The 12073-nt window shown below is 35.8% G+C and overlaps 2 protein-coding genes across 5 annotated transcripts in view; one reads left to right on the forward strand and one right to left on the reverse strand.

Annotated features, from left to right (window-relative positions):
• The window catches only part of LOC126762743 (F-box/LRR-repeat protein 7), a 346320-nt gene that overhangs the window by 211126 nt on the left and 123121 nt on the right, over positions 1–12073 (reverse strand). The gene's annotated exons all lie outside the window — the stretch shown is intronic.
• Positions 1–12073, forward strand: part of LOC126762687 (atrial natriuretic peptide receptor 1) — a 188038-nt gene that overhangs the window by 53629 nt on the left and 122336 nt on the right. The window contains exon 1 of one of the 4 annotated variants that reach the window (XM_050479660.1): positions 2634–2851. The exons of 2 other annotated variants lie outside the window; for them this stretch is intronic. The gene's annotated coding sequence lies outside the window, so the exon portion shown is untranslated. Of the gene's footprint in view, positions 1–2633; positions 2852–12073 lie in introns of those variants that run through there. One more of the 4 variants, XM_050479666.1, reaches the window with a different exon arrangement.

Here is a 12073-nt window from a genome sequence, read left to right on the forward strand (position 1 = left end):
AAGTTTGTTGGCGAGCCAATATTCATTAACACTCGCTAATTCTGTGTATTAGCTGTAAAAATTCAAGCTCTCAAACAAGCTTTTCACAGCATTTCATTAGCATTCATTCGTGCTAACATTTGGTTAATGTAAAGCGAGAGAATGTTAATGAAATTCTCTGGTAAAGCTATTCGTTGAAGCTTTTCGCACAGTGGTGGGTATTTAAGGCAGATAATTGTTGAAAATTGAAGATATATTTTTTATTATTTGTTATTTAATATTATATAATGAATTGAGTAAGCCAATGAGCATAACACCTTATGAATATTGTCCTAAACTTTCAAGTTGTTTCGAGTAATATTTTTGGAGATACAGCCTTGAGAACTTTTGTGAACCCGTTTTTCTCGAAATTGCTTTTTTGAAGTCGGTTGGCAAGATTTCTCGAGAACTACTCAACCGATCTTTTTGAAATCTTACACAGGCCTTTGAGATAGAATTCTAAAAAATTTAAACGTAAGATTTTTTTTTTTCGTTTGCAACTATTTGAAAAAAAAATCTATATTGGAAAATCTTTGTTAAATAGCACCGATTTTGGAAACAATAAAAGACTAAGTAAAATATTCCATTTTGATTCTCGTAACGAAGTTGCGAAAGTTTTGTTGGAAAAAGACTGATCCTTTTGATACCCAAACCTGCTTAAAACCAGTTCCTCATGAAAACCAAGAAACATTTTCTACTACAAAAAATGCTTATAGCAGGTTAAAGTCAAAAAAATCACAGTCTGAAAACACAGTCTATATGAGGACAAAGTGCTCAAAAATCACCTTGCCTTTATAAAACTTTGATGCAACGCATATTGGACAAACCAGAATATCACAACAGCGGCTTTGAGCGTACGCACGTCTAAAACACTGGAGACGTATCATCCGTATTCCATATTCCGTCTATCACAACATGATCGATTTGGTTGGTGACTTTTCGATCCGGAGACAGCCAGGTAGCTTGAGGGATTTTCCTATTATCTATTACTACAGATAACCATATTTCGGGCTCCGGCGAAGTCGATCAGCCTCAACCTATTTGGGGATGTTTCATCACGGAGGCTGAATTTACCGACCGTTGTATCAAAAATACCTTCTTTATCTACCCTGATGTTTAAGTCGCCAATCACGATTTTGACATTGTGGCGAACTTCGCTTTGATGTAGATTGTTGTTAGACGTTTATCCACCGAGGTGAATGCCAGGACTCGGCGACGAAGTCTCTCTCCCTCCACGAAATGTCACAAGGACTTACTCATCTCAGCCCTTGTTCCGTCCATTGCACCTTTTGGACGGCGATGACGCCTTTACTCTTGGTACCTTCCCAATTAAGGGACCGTACATTCCAGGTGCATGACCTTAAATCGTAGTCCTTATTAAGTTTGCAGTGGTCGTCATCAAAAGGGGGTCTCTCTCATCCCAAGTTGTTTTATTCTTTAAATTTAGGGTGTTTTTTTTACGTGGCGGTTCTCAAACCCAGCGCAAAACCCCGGGGAGGGATGTCTCTCACAAGAAGGCATTTATTTTGGTAACACAGAGAGTACTTGGTCTAAGACGGGAAGTTGTGAGCTGCTTGAGCTGGCCACTCCCATGCGAATGGCGATCAGAAAACTTTCCTCACTTGTGTGAACTTCTACACATGGCTCCATTCTCCATACATTATCAGTAAATCAATTATAGAAGTATATGTGAAAGCTTCTCTACGAAACTTGCCCACCATCAAGTTTTGCTGATTAGGAGTTGTAGTAGTATACTTCATATCTAACTTACCCTTTAGCTTGTTGATAAACCGCCTACCTATTTTGGAAAAAATCACAAAAAATCAGTATAATACTTATAAAATGCTAATCTGACTTCAAAGTACTGTGACTTAAGCGGACAGAAGGAAAAAAGCTGTCAGATGGATTGACTAAGCTAAAGGAGTTTTTAAATATATATGTTCGCTGATAGACCAAGGCTCCGGAGTTGAGCAAGGCAGATGCCTGTTAGTAGATAATAACTCAAGTTTGCGCCGTGATCTAAGGTTTACTGTGCCTGTAACTATCATTGCCCAGACATTTATAGATTTCGATTATGTTGCTAACGATACAAAAACCATTTCTTTTAATCTAGCTGGTGAAAATCTTATCTAGGCAAGATGAATCAATCTCTGATTTTATTAAAATTGAGTGCAAAACGATTGCCTTTTTTCTTTTATTAAATATTGATCTGGCTTCGGACTTATTTGATAGGAAACACAGATAAAAGAAAATTAAACCGAAAAAAATCGGACTAGTTCTAGTATATATCTCATGACATATAGCTGAAATACAAGTTACTACCGGATAGTCAAATTCACACACACAATCTAACTCAAACGCAATTTCTCGCTCGTGAAATGTAAACAGTTCGAAAGCTTTCCAACCCCAAAACGCTCCAACAACACGTGCATTTGGCGGCGAGCTTTTTCGAAGTTACAACAAAACAAAAATCAGCTGTTTTAATGCAAATCACAATAACAACAAGCGCATTATACAAAATGAAAGTGAAAGATGCAATTTGGAAATCGCAAATCAAAGCCGGCATTTAGAGCGTATTGCCACTGGCAATCAACCGAACAGTAGTCGGCAGTTGTGCGTGAATTTTCAAACCGAATTTAACGTTAGCAGCCAGACGCGCGGCAAAATAAAAGTGAAAAATGTTATAAGAAATATTTTTTTGTTTTAATTGTGCGCGCTTTAACAGCTGCTATTTAAAATAGGCTCTAACGCTTTAACATTAGCTGTTTGTAGGTGTGTTGAGCACATTTTGATAGTTGTGAGTTGAGAAGTGAGAGGAGAGGAAGTAACTACCGTATGTGTTGCGCCTAAAAAATAGTTTGTGTTTAAAAAACACCCGGTGTTTTGTATCCAACTGGCATTATTGCAGCAGTTTCGCATTTTTTTTTTATTTCTAATGAAATGTGTTTAAAAGATAAACAATGAAATGGAAAGTAAATTGATTTGCATTTTATTTTTTATTAAATTTTTTCAAGCAAATGAGATTGAAATGGAAATATGTGTGTTTATGTGTGCCAAAATAAATAGTGCAGCGGAAAAAATATTAAAAAACAAGAAAAAACGAAACTATAAAACGCTTCTCCGGTGCATTTCTAATGGCAAATATAATATGTAAATGTATAATGAAAACTGAAAACTGAAAATCTAAGAGGCCAACGGTTCGAATCTAATGGAAAATGTGTTGCTAGTTCCTTCTAGCCCCGTTATTAGATATGAACAACCTTCAAGTCTATTTAAGGTTCCTTTATAAGAAAAAAAAATTATGGAGAAGTTTAACTTGATTGTGATCATTCAGTTTGTATGACAGCTATATGCTATAGTGGTCCGATCTGAAAATTTTTTTTCCAAAATTTCATTATTGTTTTTGGCAAGAAGCCATGCAAAATTTCTTGTTGATATCTTGTCAAATAAAAAAGTTTTCCATACAAGAACTTGATTTCGATCGGTCAGTTTGTATGACAGCTATATGCTATAGTGGTCCGATCTGAAAAATTCTTTTCAAAAATTTCATCATTGTTTTTGACAAGAAGTCATGCAAGATTTCTTGTTGATATCTTGTCAAATAAAGAACTTTTCTATACAAAGACTTGATTTCGATCGGTCAGTTTGTAAGACAGCTATATGCTATAGTGGTCCAATCTGAAATTTTTTTTTTCAAAAATTTCATCATTGTTTTTGACAAGAATCCATGCAAAATTTCTTGTTGATATCTTGTCAAATAAGGAACTTTTCTATACAAAGACTTGATTTCGATCGGTCAGTTTGTGGGGCAGCTATTTCATATAGTGGTACAATGTCAGCTGTTCAGACAAGTATGCAAATTCTTGGGGAGAAAATCAAATATGTAGAATTTCAGACAGATATCTCAATAACTGAGTGACTAATTCACGTATAAAAAGGCAGACGTACACGGCTAAAACGATTCAGCTTATCACTTATACCATACATACTTTATAGGTTCTCCGACATTTCCTGCTGGGTGTCGCAAACTTTGTGGCAAACTTAATATTCAATGTATTAAAACCAACAAACACCCAACGGAAAATATATATAAGTATCGAATGAAATTTTGTGTTGACAAATAAAAGCAAATAAACTCGACACGACAAGTAAACGAAGGAAATGCATAGGGCTTAAATTAAAAATGTAGAATTTTAAATCATTTGTGACTATTGAGGTCATATTTAATATATTTTACGAAAGGTTCAATAAATCAGATTTGCGGACTCAAAAAAATAGAAGACAGAGCAATGAGTGAATGATATATATGATAATATTATTATATAAAAATTTGAAAATTAATAAAAAAAACATAAATAAATATAGATATTAATAATAATAACGCTAAAATTGTTTGTATATATGTACATACAAGTATACACATATACATATATATAGTATATATAATTAAACATTTTATCTATAAAATGCCTTGCAGAAAGATATGAAGTAAATGAAAACAAATTTTTAAGAAGCAAAATATATTATAATTAATATCCCCTTAATATTAAGGGTGATTCATTTCGAGGTTCGCTACTTTTTTGAAGAAAAATCACAGAAACTTAAAATTTAATTGGGAATATTTATTATCATTCGAAAGAACATTCTTTGGCATTTATTTTTTGATGATTATCTCTTTCAAATGTTGGCCGCAGCTACGACTCAGATGGTTCATCTGTTGATTCCAATTTTCAATTACTCGTTTGAACATTTCAACTGGTATGGCATGCATGATGTTTTGTTGCAAGACCTCGATCGAATCTATATAGACTTTACATATTTCCACAGGAAAGTGACATCACACGATCTTGGTGCTCAACCGACCGGTCTAAAACGTGAAATTATGGGGGATATTAATGGGCCGCATCGCTGAAAAAAATTAGCTTGAAAACGTCGGATCTCCTTGGAACTTTTCAAGAGCCCATCGAGCGAAGCGATGTCTAAAACATGAAACTATGGGGCCTCATCGCTGAAAAAATTTTATTCAAAAACGTCGGATCGTTTTGAAACTTTTCAAGAGCCCATGGAGCGAAGCAATGTCGCTCGGGGAGGTCAAGTGGTTTCAGTTCATGCACAAGCTGTACGCTTTCAATTAAAAATCTCGACGTAAAATGCACCAAATCGTTCCATACGTCAGTCCGAGTTGGTGCGAACGGCGCCGAATAGACTCTCCACTGTCTTCGGGTATGCTCTAAGCTGCGGCTGCTATATTTTTCTCACAGCGTGCTGGATGTGGTCTCTTCGATCGAATATTATCCAATAATGAGCCCTGGGTCTCAAGATAGGTGATGGTGTTGCGAATAGTACGCTCATTAGACCGATTATGTTGCCCATAAGTTGGGTGAAACGCGCGAAACACATTCTTTACAGAACATGAATTTTCGTAATAAAGTTAAACGTTGTTCAGACGTAATTTCCATGATGAAATGCTAAACAATACTGAATAAAAATAACATGACAGCTAGACTCGCCTCACGCGTAATCTGTCAAAAAAGGCTGCCGAAAAAGTCCTTCTACTTAGATCATCCGTTATAATACTTTTTTGAGTGACTAGCGCTTTTTATTTCATCTTGACTTAAATATTGGTTAGATTGTTTAGGTGTGGTATATGTTAAGTTCTTTAAATATATATTTTCACATATTTCGAAACTGTTCTGTTACAAATCGAGCTATTACAAAAACAGTTATGAATTCTTTAATGGGATTTAATACATATAATATATATATTCGTTTCCAATAGATTTCGTTCTAATATGATTTTAATTGCTTTCACATTAGTCTAAATGAGGAAGCTTATCCTAACTTAAACTTTTTCAAAAGATTAATCTTTCAGTTAGCAAAATCGAAATTAAGATAGGGTTTAAATAGCGTTCCGCTTATATGCCGTTCTGACAGTAATCTACATATACTATATATATTTTAGGGTGAACAAAAAAATATAAAACAAGAAAAAACGTTAACTTCGGCTGCACCGAAGCTAATATACCCTTCACAGGTGCATTTCTTTTAGTAACTATGTGTTCAGTTTGTATGAAAGCTATAGTTAACCGATCTGAACAATTTCTTCGGAGATTACATTGTTGCCTTAGAAAATAATCTGTACCAAATTTGGTGAAGATACATTGTCAAATGTGAAAGTTTTCCATACAAGAACTTGATTCCGATCGTTCAGTTTGTATGGTAGCTATATGCTATAGTTAACCGATCTGAACAAATTCTTCGGAGATTACATTGTTGCTTTAGAAAATAATCTATACCAAATTTGGTGAAGATACATTGTCAAATGTGACAGTTTTCCATACAAGAACTTGATTCCGATCGTTCAGTTTATATGGCAGCTATATGTTATAGTGGTCCGATATCGGCCGTTACGACAAATGAGCAGCTTCTTGAAGAGAAAATGACGTTTGCGAAATTTCAAAAGAATATCTTAAAAACTGAGGGACTAGTTCGTATATATACAGACGGACAGACAGACAGACGGACATGGTTAAATCGACTCAGCTCAACATACTGATAATTTATATATATACTTTATAGGGTCTCCGACGCTTCTTTCTGGGTGTTACAAACATCGTGACAAACTTAATATCCTGTTCAGGGTATAAATATGTTTCGAAATTACAAGAAAATTGCTTGTGAAGTTTGGTCCCATATAAATAACAAGAATATTTTCTTAACTTGTTTTTATTTTTAATCCATTTGAATGAATTGTTGTATAGAAAAAATGAAATTAGCGCTCTACAAAAGAGTTCCGTTTGATTTTTTGCTCAGTCGACTCGTTTAAACTTAACGAAACTCACTCACACAGCCACTTTTAGTCACTCACAATTCACTCAAAACAGTCACTGCTTGTGCTTTGATTATCGTGCCATATGTACATACAAGTCGCTTCGGGCCGCTCTGCTGGAGTAAATTCTTATAGCAAAAGATATGCCTTATCAGTTCCAGGCTTAATAAATTTAATATTTTTAGCTTTTATATTTATATTACCGTTATTTATTTTTAAACAGCGGTATTATTAAAAGGTGCTGTGTTGTCAATTAGAAATTGCCTACAATAAAATATATAACGGTAACATCTAGAAGGTTAGTAATGGAAATATACTAATTATACTACACTGGGTCATATTTCTTTATCACTTAATTATTTTATGAAATAAATTTATTTATTTTTTCTTCTTACTTGCTGTGAAGATAGGCCTTGTTTAGAAGTCGGAACTAAAGACATCAAATTTGACATATTTGCTAAACAAATTATTCCACAAATTCAGTTAGAGCGAACTAACGTACCAGTCGATTATTCACATGAAATAAAGGATGTTTCTTCTATTGATATTAAGCATTTACCAAATGTCAAATAAAATGCTGAAAACTAATTTTGTTTTTTGATGTCCTGATTTGAGGTGAAGTCCGTCCAAAAAATTTCGCAGAGACCGGTACATGTAATAGTCCGAAAATGTAGAGTACGAAGCTGGTTGTGCTAGACGATCCCATTCAAGCTGCAAAAGCTTTTGGCAAATCTTCAAACTCGGTCGTTAACGAGACTATTAAAATTTCGTTCCGAAAAAACTTGAGGAACCTATTTGCCAAGCTTCGATTTTAATCCTAGATTTTATGATTTGCATCGATCAACGACTTTATTTTACTTTATTTTCGATCTTCCATCATTCGTGCTGTAGATCAAAATCGTGAAGGCACAATCTTTTATAAGAACGTACAGCAACTGGCGTACGCCGAAGATATTGTTATCATCGGCCTTAGTTCTACTTTCTCCAGACGGTATAAAGAAACAAAGTAAATGGGTCTGGTAGATAGCGAATGCAAGACGAAATATCTCCTGTCATCAAATAAACAGTTGTCGAACTCGCAACTGGCCCCCACGTCACAGTTGATTGTCATATCTTCGAAGTCGTAGATAGTTTCTTCTATCTTGGAATCAGTATTAACACCAACAACAACGACATACTCGAAATCCAACGAAGAATAACTCTTGTCAACAGGTGCTACTTCGGATTAATTAGGCAATTGAGAAGCAAAGTCCTCTCTCGACGAACAAAGACCAAACTTTATAAGTCACTCATTATTCCCGTCCTGCTAAATGGTGCAGAGGCATGGACGATGACAACATCTGATGAGTCGACGTTACGAGTTTTCAAGGAAAAAAATTTGCGGAAAATTTATTTTCCTTTGCGCGTTGGCCACGGCCAATATCGCATTAGATGGAACGCTGAGCTGTACAAGTTATACGGCGATATTGGCATACTCGTAGTTCAGAAAATTAAGAGACAGCGGCTACCCAGGATAGGTCTTGTCATCCGAATGGTTTAAAATACACCAGCTCTGAAGTTATTAGATGCAGTATCTGTCGGGGAAACTGAGGAAGAGGAAGACCTCCACTCCGTTAGGGAGATCAGGTAGAGAAGTACCTAGAGTGGTTTCTCGAACTGGCGCCAATTTGCTAACACAAAAAACAACTAGCGAGCTTTTATTAACTCGCCTATAAACGCGTAAGCAGTGTATACGCCTGTAAAGAAGAAGAAGAAGAAAGAAATAAAAAAATGAAGTTGGCTGCGAAAAAATGCAAGCTATTGTCATCAATCGAAATTACTTTAAGAACGACCCAGTGCATGTACTACTGTGGGCAAAAACTAGTAAGACTTTTTAATTTAAATTTCGCGCGCAAATCTATTCGTAGAAATATTTATTTTTTAGGTTGAGGGTGGAGAACGCGCTTGCGAAGAACCACATTCAAGACGGCCATCAACATCAACTGATGATCAACACATCAATAAAATAAAGGAATTGGTTCTTGAGAATCGACGATTAACAGTCAGAGATTGAAATATCGGAAGGATCAGTATTGGGCCTAAAAAAATTGAACTGATTCCAAAATTACTCAATTCTTTTCGTAAAAACAGCGTCACATTACGTCCGTGAAACAATACTTTCCGAATACCAGGATATGATCAAACGTTTTATAACTGACAATGAGTCTAGAATCTATGCTTACGATCCGAAAACAGACGATCAATCGGCCGAATATCGTGGCAAAGTTGAGCGTAGCCAAAAAAAACTACATCAAAACTGGTCATAAATCAAGGTTATGTTGACAGTTTGCTTCGATCATCGAGGTGTGGTGCACTCAAAATTCCTACCCACGGCCCTAACTGCCAACCATGAATACTCTGTAAGTGATATGCGTCGTTTGCGCGAAGCTATTCATAAAAAAATGCCGGAATTATGGACCGACAACTTTTGGTTTTTGCACCGTCGCATACTGCATTGATTCTTCGTGAGATTTTGGCCTGATTTTCAACCTATATCGCCCGAGTTTGTCACTTCTAACTATGCAACAAACTCAAACGACCGTTTGAGTCAATGGAAGCCATTAAACGTGAATCGCTACGCGCATTGAAGGCTGTTCCGGTCATTGGGGCCAAGCGGAGTTATTTCGAGGGGGACAGCATAGATTTTGATTAATACATTAAGAATATTAAAAGTATGAATAAAGAATTACTATTTTCTTAGTAGTCTTTGTTTTAGCAGCCGATTTGATGGGTATGGCTTTAAAAAATCACATCTGAAAGAAAATTAGAATATAGTGACGAATTACAAATCACTCTGAAGAAACTACTTTGGCATTGGGTTTATAACCGCCTTACCGTTATTCGAGTTTGATTTGCGCTTACCCTGTAACAATTGTATTTGTTTATTCAAAGTGCTGTTTTTCTTTAAAGAGAATTCCAGGAAATGCTTAAAGTAAGGCAATTTATAAGCAATAATTGCAGCACTAAAATTACAGTTATCAGTATATTATGTATAATTACTGAGAAACCCTGTGAACTAAATTAGCATAGCCTATAATTACAGCCCTCTGCTGCACTGAAAAACACACACTAATATGGTATACATACGGAGCTACTCTAGATGCGACAGTGTAGTTTTAATTAATATTAATTGCACTAAATATAATTGCATATTCATTACAAAAACAAAAAACAATTGACGCTCTGCTATATTCCATGGATTTCAATCGGATTTGGCTGCTTATTTGACCCACCGGTGCTTTTTTCCCTTACGTGCACTTGTTGCGCATGACGCACATACATATTTACATATGTGAATAGTAATTTCATGTTTTCTTACAAATAAGTGCTGAAAATAATGAACTGTAAAACAATTAGAAAACAAGAAAAAAATTTAAAAGCGGTTGCAATGAAGCTATAATACCCTTTACAAGTAGAAAAAGTTCCTTAAAGACTTTTCAAGTTAGTTGATATCACAGCTATAGCGGTGTGAACAGAGAAATTTTCTTGGATAATGCATTTACTGGAGATTGTCTTTGATAATAATTCTTGCGCATTTATAGACGGACACACGGACATGGCTAAAAGGACTCAGCTCGTCAAGCTGATCATTTATAAAGTATGTAAATGGAAAGATATACGATCTAACAAAGTGTGGAAATTATCAAAATTTACTACCGAAATTCGGAATGAGTGACCTCAACTTTAAAGTCTAATTTATGCACGTCATAATCGTCCTGTCAGATCAACAATTGAGCGTCTAGTGGAAAAATTTTTATCCACAGGCACATTACAAAATGTACCCATGAGTGATCCCAGTGAGACAAAGAAGTGCCCGCAGTGTTGAGAACATCGCTGTCGCTAGCGCACCAATTGAGGAAGACCCAAATCAGTCGCTCAGACGTCGTTCTTAAGCGTTGAGACGTCATTGTGGCGAATTTTGCGAAAAGATCTTGGCCTACATTCTTACAAGATCAAATTGACACAAGAACTGAAGCCGCTTGACCACCAGAATCGTCGTATGTTTGTGAATTGGGTTGAGCAGCAACTTGAAAATGTTCTGGATTTTCATCGAAAAATCATCTTCAGCGATGAGACTCATTTCTGGCTGAACGGCTTCGTCAATAAGCAAAATATACGTTATTGATAAGGCAGCAATCTTCACGTACTCCATGAGTCCATATTACATCCCGAAATAAATACGGTTTGACGGTTTGACGGTTTGGTGTGGTTTATTGGCCGGCGTTGTCACGTACTTCTTCCGTGATGATCAAAACCTTATGTTACTGTGAATGGGAGTCGCTACCGCGCAATGATAACCGAATATTTTTGGCCCTAATTGAATGATATGGGCTTGGACAATATGTGGTTCCAACAGGACGGCGCCACAAGCCACACAGCGAATGTCACAATCGATTTATTGATAATCAAGTTTGGTGAACGTGTTATCTCACGAAATGGCCCAGTCAATTGGCCGACTTGATCGTGCGTTAGACTATTTTCTGTCAAGTACTATATGGTCTATGTCAACAAGCCAGCGACAATTGATGAACTTCGTACGAATATCGAACGTGAAATCGCAGCAGTATCGGCCGTTTTCTTCTTAAAAACCGTCAAAAATTGGGTTCAGCGTCTGGACTTCTGCAAGCGCGCCCCTGGTGGCCATGCAAAAGAAATCGAGTTGCATACATAATGACATCGAACGTAATTTCACAGGTGTAAAGAATTTCATTGATATCCCAAACTGTAAACCTCTATAGAATGGATTTCTGTAATTGGCGCTGATAGCTCATATAAACTCGTGAATACGTCTCCTTGGATGTCTATGGACGGCATACTAGCTAGTAATTCAGCTGCATCGCTGGATTTAGTTCGGAAAGCACTTGTTACTCTTATTACTGTGAGTCTATTCACCGTCTGTTCAGCGTATAATAATAATATAGATATGTCTAATTAGGTAACTAAATTACAGACTGTAATCCGTCTAAAATTTATTAAAGTGCCATAATTTTACAGTTTATAAGAGTGTAAATATATATGCACTTATGTGGGTACATGAACAATATTTATAATATACAGTATATGTGTTGTATATGTATATCGTGCTTTTAAACATATATACATTAACACACACATATATATAAGTACTACATTGAGCGAAGTAAAACTTAAGTCAATACAGAACTCAATGATAAGAAAATAATCACA

Source organism: Bactrocera neohumeralis, chromosome 2, assembly GCF_024586455.1.
Source record: "Bactrocera neohumeralis isolate Rockhampton chromosome 2, APGP_CSIRO_Bneo_wtdbg2-racon-allhic-juicebox.fasta_v2, whole genome shotgun sequence".
NCBI classification, from domain to species: domain Eukaryota; kingdom Metazoa; phylum Arthropoda; class Insecta; order Diptera; family Tephritidae; genus Bactrocera; species Bactrocera neohumeralis.